Here is a 6,651-nt window from a genome sequence, read left to right on the forward strand (position 1 = left end):
ACCAAAAAGGACAAACCATGAGTACATGAGCTTTTCAACCTGAGAGATCAGGAACTCTGCCTAGTATGGAAAAAAAAAAAAAAAAAAAAAAAAAAGAAAAAAAAAAAAAAAAAAAAAAAAAAAAGGTCTTTGAAAACTCTAAAGCCTTCGGGAGCGGGACATCATGGGAGCGTCTTGAGGACAAATTCGGAAACAGGCCAGGCACTGAACTGGATAGGTAGAGTGCTCGTCTGGCAGACACCAGCTCAAATGTCCCCGACACCACACAGACAGGGTGTGAACACCTGCAATCCCAGCACACAGGAGGTGGCAAATCAGAAGTTCAAAGTCACCCTGAGCAGGGTTCGAGGGACTGTGATAGACTCTTCTCAAAAAGGAGGGAGAGAGCGAACCTAACAAATGAGACAGGAACTCTTTAAACAGGGGGTGGGTACAGGCTGACTTGCAGCGCAGAGCAGGGAAGGCTGTCATCAGGCCCTTGTCAATCTTCTGCACTTTCTTTTCACAATGAGCCTGGAAATCACTGGTTTCCCGCCATCAGGTTCCAGAGATCTCCTGGGGCCACCTATCCAGTGCTGGGTTTAGAGATGGGAACCGGAGCCAGGTTGCCATGACCACATAAAAGAACAGTATCCACCTTACTGCAGCGTCTCTGGGACGTTTCCCTAAAGGAGCATCAGTCTTCTGCATCTACGCTTTGGTTAGTAAAGAGCTGGAAGGCCGTGTCGACTGTCGCATGCTCCAAACCAGATGATGTCCTCAGACCTCCAGGTCTGCCTCCTCAGCCTGCGTTTGGTCACCCCGCAGAGCTAAAATCCCACGTCCTTCAAGTATGAAGGCAATCCAAACTCCGTAAAGTCTACTGTATAACTCAGAGCTGATGGAGAGTCACTAAAGCAATACCTTTGTTTTGACTTGGTTTGATTTGGTTTTTGTTTTCCCACACACTCCTGTAGCCAATCCTGGCCTTGAATTCCTAACTCTCTTGTCTCTACCTCCCACATGCTGGGATTCTAGAGATGGGTTTAGATAAGGGTTATAGACACACACACACATGCCACAGAATGCATAGAGATCAGAGTTCAAACTATGGGAATCTGTTTTCTCCTTCCACCTTGTGGGTTTAGGAGACCAAACTCAGGACCCAGGCTTGGTGTCAAGCACCCTTAAACACTGAATCATCTCACTGGACTCCAAAAACCCTCTTAAAAGAGGCTTCTGAGAAAGAATAGATAGCACTTTTTGACGTGTCCACATTTGGGAAAAGTCCAGAACCTACCAGATTTAGCAGCTCAAAAAAATCAAAGAGGGCCTGAGAGGCCTGAGGTCAGTGAGACCAGCCTGCAGTGAATTCATTCCACACCAAGTCAAATTGTCTGTTTAACCCTGCACATGCGCACCCACTCAGGGGAAAGCGTGTATTGCCATGGAGACATCTGCATGTCCTCTGAACCTAATTATGAAAGCAGCCGAGGGGCAGGCAGGAGCTCAGTCTGTACAGAGCTTACCGAGCGTGCACCAAGTCCTGGGGTTGCTGCCAGCAATGAAAAAAATCTAGTGTGGTCACGCGTGCCTGTAATCCCAGGACTGGGGACGTACAGGCAGGAGGATCGGGGAGTTCAGAGCCAGCCCAGGATACATGAGAAGCTGACTTATAAAGAAAAAAAAAAAAAAAAAAAAGGGACAGAAAACGGAGAGGCCACGGTAAGTGCTGTGGGTTTGGCGGTCTGCTGGGGCCTTTTGCGCATGATCACATTTGTAAAATAGTTTAAAACAATATTTTGAGTAGCGATTTCGCGCCCGTAACGGGTATTATTTGCTGGGGAATTTCCTCTGATGTTTAGAAGCTTTGCGTTTGGAGCACACTGATTGATGAACCCACAGCTGAGTCTGGGTGCTCTGCAAGCTTGGCGGTGTGGTTGCTAAGAGACCAAGGTTTCTCTGAATTCCAATGAGTAGCTCGGTGAAAACTCTGCCCGCTAGCCACAGCGCCGCCACGCGGCGTCTCTTAGAACTGCGCCCGGATTCTTCAGTCTTCCCTTCCTGGTGAATTTGAACAAAGGCAGGCTGTGTGTGTGTCCTTTCAAGGTCTGCGCGCAGGGAGGACGTTTTTTTCTCCAACACACGAATTGTGTCGCAGTAAGCAGGAGTTACACAGAACTGGGTACCAAATTAAAAATAAATATTAAATAAAATATATTGGGGGGTGGGGCGGGGGGAACCATTATAGCAGAAAAACCATATATAGCAGGTGTGTGGTGAAAGAAAAACTTTCTAGAGCTGGCTCTTTCCGTTCAGGGACAGAACTCAGTCAAATTGGAGGCAAGCACCTTTACCAACTGGGCCATCTCACCCACTTAGTTTGCCAGGAATGGTAGATCACCCTTAACTTTACTTATTGGCTTGATTTCAGTCTCGTAAAAGGTAAGAGGCTTCCTTCTGCTCTGGGAAAAAAAAATGTAATTTAGATTAATATTTTTTTTAATTTATTTTTATTTTATGTGCATTGGTGTTCTGCCTGTATATATGTCTGTGTAAGGGAGTCAGATCCCCTGGAACTGGAATTAGGCAGTTGTGAGCTGCGCCCGGTGGGTGCTGGGAATTGAACTCAGGACCTCTAGAAGAGCAGTCAGTGCTCTTAACCACTGAGCCATCTCTCCAGCCTTCTAAATTAATATTTTTATTTATTTACTTTTTATGAGACATAGTCTTACTTTGTAACCTAGGCTGGCCTGGAACTCAACTATGATAGTCCAGGCCGACCTCAAACTTAGGACAGTCTTCAACCTCGTAAGAGCTAAAGCATGAACCGCCAAACCTGCCTACATCTTTCTGAATTTTAAGTCTGTTGTGTGTGTGTGTGTTGGGGGAATGTTGGGGACTAACCCTAATTCTTACATGTTAGACCATCACTTTGCCATTTGGCTATACCTTCCTCCTCCTCGTCCTCCTCTTCCTCCTCCCCCTCCTCCTTTTTAATTTTAAGACTCGGGGCATGCTGGCATATGACTTTAATCCCAGCACTCTGGAGGCAGAGGTGGGCAGATCTGTATGAGTCCGAGTCTTGCCTGGTCTCCATAGTGACAAATCACCCCCTCCAAAAAAAAAAAAAAAAGATTAAGTTTCTAAAAAAACGTAAAATAACAAAGCTGGATGTGGTTCTGCAAACTGGTGTCACCCCAGTATTTGGAAGGTAAAAACAGGAGAGTCAGGAGTTCAAGGCTAACCTTGTCTTTATATAAAGTTCTAAACCAGCTTAGGCTACTTGAGACTGTATCAAAAACAAAAATCCATAAATAAGGAAAGCTGGGCAGCTGTGCCGGTTATTTAGAGTCATCTGGAAAGAGGAATCTGAATGGAGAAGACATCTCCATCAGGCTGGCCTGGAAGCACACTGTTGGAGTATTCTCCTGACAGATGATGGTATGGGAAAGCCTAGCCCACTGGGTTGGTCGTCCTGTGTTGTGGAAATAAGCAAGCTGAGCAAGCCATGGGAGCAAGCCAGTGAGTAGCATTATTCCCTGGTCTGTGCTTCAGTTTCTGACTCCAGGCTCCTGCCTTGACGTCCCTTCGTGATAGACTGTGATAGGGACATATGAGGCAAAATAAACCCTTTCCTCCCCAACTAGCCTTTGGTCATGGTGTTTATCACAGGGACAGAATCAAGCTTAGATAGCCACTGTGCTTGCTGAGTGAGTTTGGTATGAATATGTGTACACACACACACACACCATACATACACACAAAAAACATTAAGTTAAATAGGGTCTGGAGAAATAGCTCAACAATTAAGAGCATTGGCTGGTCTCCCAGAAGACCCAGGTTCAATACCCAGCACCCAGTCAGCTGCTCACAATTAACTGCAGCTCCAGAGGATCTGATGTCCTCTTCTGGCCTCCACAGGCACCTGCACACATCTACAATACACACACTGACTGTGTATACATACATACATACACACACACACACACAAATAAAAATATGATAAATCTTTAGAATAAATAAGTGCCTGCAGGTGGGCAGAGGCAGGCAGATTTTTGAGTCCAAGGCCAGCCTGGTCCTGAGGACAGCTAGGACTACAGAGAAACATTGTCTTGAATAGGAGAAGAAAAACAAAATAAAACAGAAAATCAATTAGTCAAGCAACCAAACAACCAGAAGGGTCCTTTCTACTTAAGTCTGAACCATAAAATGCAAGGGCTAAGTGAGACAGGTATCTGACTCATTTCATTCCAGACACGTTTGCCAAGCGTGTGAAGAGGAGGAGGAGGAAAGGAAAAAATTAGTTTTTATTAGCCTTTGCATTGGCCCTTTGAAGGAAGCATCTCAACCTAAAAGCTTGCTGAAGGTATATTTTGTTGTCCTTTCTCTTGCTGGCCAGGAGCTTACCGTGTGTACACCAGGCTAACCCTTGAAATTCCAGATCCTCCTGCCTCTGCCTCCTGAGTGCTGATAATAAGGGTGTGCCAGCATGTCAGCTTCTGTGGATGTTTGTAGATCAAAATCTAACTGCTCTGTTTGGGGGTTTCCTTGGCCTTTGAGATCGGCTCTAACTACATAGCCCTGGCTGTCCTGGACTTTGCTATGTAGACCAGAATGGCTTAAACACAGATCTGCCTGTTTTGCCTCCTGAGTGCTGGGATTTGAAGTGTGTACCCCCACACCTGGCCTGCACTGACGTTCTGTCACCAAGAACAGACTACCTTCTGGATCTCAGACCATTTGGTACCAGAGGCCGAGGAGCCAATCTATGGCCAAGAGAAAGGTGTGAGCAAGCTCATTACACTCCATCTTGATGCCATCAGAACGATGGCTTATTTCAGACTGTTCTACTGAGGTTGTGATCAGGCCTACAGGGCGTGTCTGGGTGGGACCACTCATGTTCTCTAAGGAGGCAGCTGAAATGGTGAGGAATAAGCCACAGGGTTGTAGGAGGGCCTGAGTCAGAATACCAGCAGTCAGACTCCAACCTGACAAGCTGCCTCATGGAGAAGTTCCAGTCTCATGATCTGGTAAATAGAGATGATCATAAACTCATCACAGGTGAGACTGAAGCAAGATCACCTTGAGTATGTAGTCAGCCTGGGCTATAAACCCAATCAAAACCAGAAGAGCAAACCCCATAAATACATCATGGAATTGTAGAAAGGATGAGCCAATACAGGTAGACTGCTAAACAATGAGTTATTATCTGCAGCTCGTGTTAACTAGCCCATGACAATGCAAACCAGGCTTGTCTGTAAGTCCTTATTTCATTAAACGAAATTCCTTTTGTCTTGTGTTGTTTTGCTTTTGAGACAAAGTCTCAGCCCAAGCTGGACTCCAACTTGTTGTGTAGCCAACAATGACCTTGAACTCCTGATTCTTCTGCCTCCATCTCCAGAGGGCTGGGATTAGGAGTGTGTGTTACCATACCCAGTAATGAAAAACATTCTCTAATATACTGGTTCATTTCTACACTTTAACAACCGGGAACCAAGGAACCAAGCCCCGAGTCACACAGACAATGGAGAGTGTTGAGTTTGGAAGGCAAGTTGAGCTTCAATCTAGAGAGAAGGGGTTTTCTGGCAGAGATGAACTTCATGGGCCAGAATGGATGGCTCACCTGTCAGGTACACATACTGTGCTTATAGAGGACCCAAGTTTGTCACCCAGCACCTGTGTTCAGTAGCTCACAATAGCCTTAATTCCAATGCCCCTTTCTGGCCTCTGGGGGCACCCCAACACACATTCACATAAGAAAAAAATGTAATTACAATAAAAGGCCTCCTGTCTGAATTTATAGAAAATGTCAAATCTTGCCCTTGGTGTCCTCGTGAGTCACAGTAGAGCCATAGTTGAGGGTCTCTGTGATTGCAGAGCCCAGAAAAATGTCACTCCTCTCTTTGGTAAGCCTAGCACTGCTACTTGCTGCTTTACTTGTGTATGACTCAGAGGAGGTGACATGTGTCCTAGGGTACGTACGTATGGATGGGTCACAGCATGTATGTGGGAAATAGCACAGAGTGCCTTCAAGGCTTAGTCCAGTAAGAAGGCTCAGTGGGAGAAGGTGCCTGTAGTCAAGCCCTGGAACCTACACCATGGTGGACAGTGAGACCTGATGCCTGCAGCTGCCCTCTGATCTCTACAAGTGCAGCCTATCGCCACCACTACCAATAAATGACATGAATTTAAATAAAAGAATGTTGAAGGCTTCCCCAGCTGCTTGGATTAGGATGGAAACCAGAAAAGGCAAAGACTGTAGATGACTGGGCACTTGCTCCCAAAGAATGATTAGACTCGTCCCAGCCAGCTTTCCCAACCAGTTCTTCTGGGCTCTGGTGTGTGGTCTAGCCAGTGCTATCCTCCACCCCTTTCCAGAAGGTAGTATGCAAATGCATACTGTGTCGCCAGGCCAGGGAAGTTAAGTTCTTGAAATGTGATGCTTATGGGACTGCAGTGAGTTAGTAGGCCATAGGAACATTCAGCAGGCTGCCAGGCAGCGGGGGCACACGTCTTTAATCTCAGTGCTCGGGAGGCAGAGACAAGCAGATTTCTGTGAGTTCAAGGCCAGCCTGATCTACAGAGTGATTTCCAAGACAGCCAGGGTTACACAGAGAAAATCTGTCTCAAAAAAAAAAAAAAAAAAAAAAAAGGAAGAAAAATTTTTTA

The 6,651-nt window shown here is 45.9% G+C and overlaps 1 long non-coding RNA gene across 1 annotated transcript in view; it reads left to right on the plus strand.

The window, feature by feature from the left end:
* The first annotated feature begins 1,524 nt into the window (after positions 1-1,524).
* Positions 1,525-6,651, plus strand: part of LOC115031334 — a 16,799-nt gene continuing 11,672 nt past the window's right edge. The window contains exon 1 of the long non-coding RNA XR_003836960.1: positions 1,525-1,704. This is a non-coding gene — a long non-coding RNA (uncharacterized LOC115031334). The remainder of the gene's footprint in view (positions 1,705-6,651) is intronic.

Source organism: Mus caroli, chromosome 6, assembly GCF_900094665.2.
Source record: "Mus caroli chromosome 6, CAROLI_EIJ_v1.1, whole genome shotgun sequence".
Taxonomy (NCBI): Eukaryota; Metazoa; Chordata; class Mammalia; order Rodentia; family Muridae; genus Mus; species Mus caroli.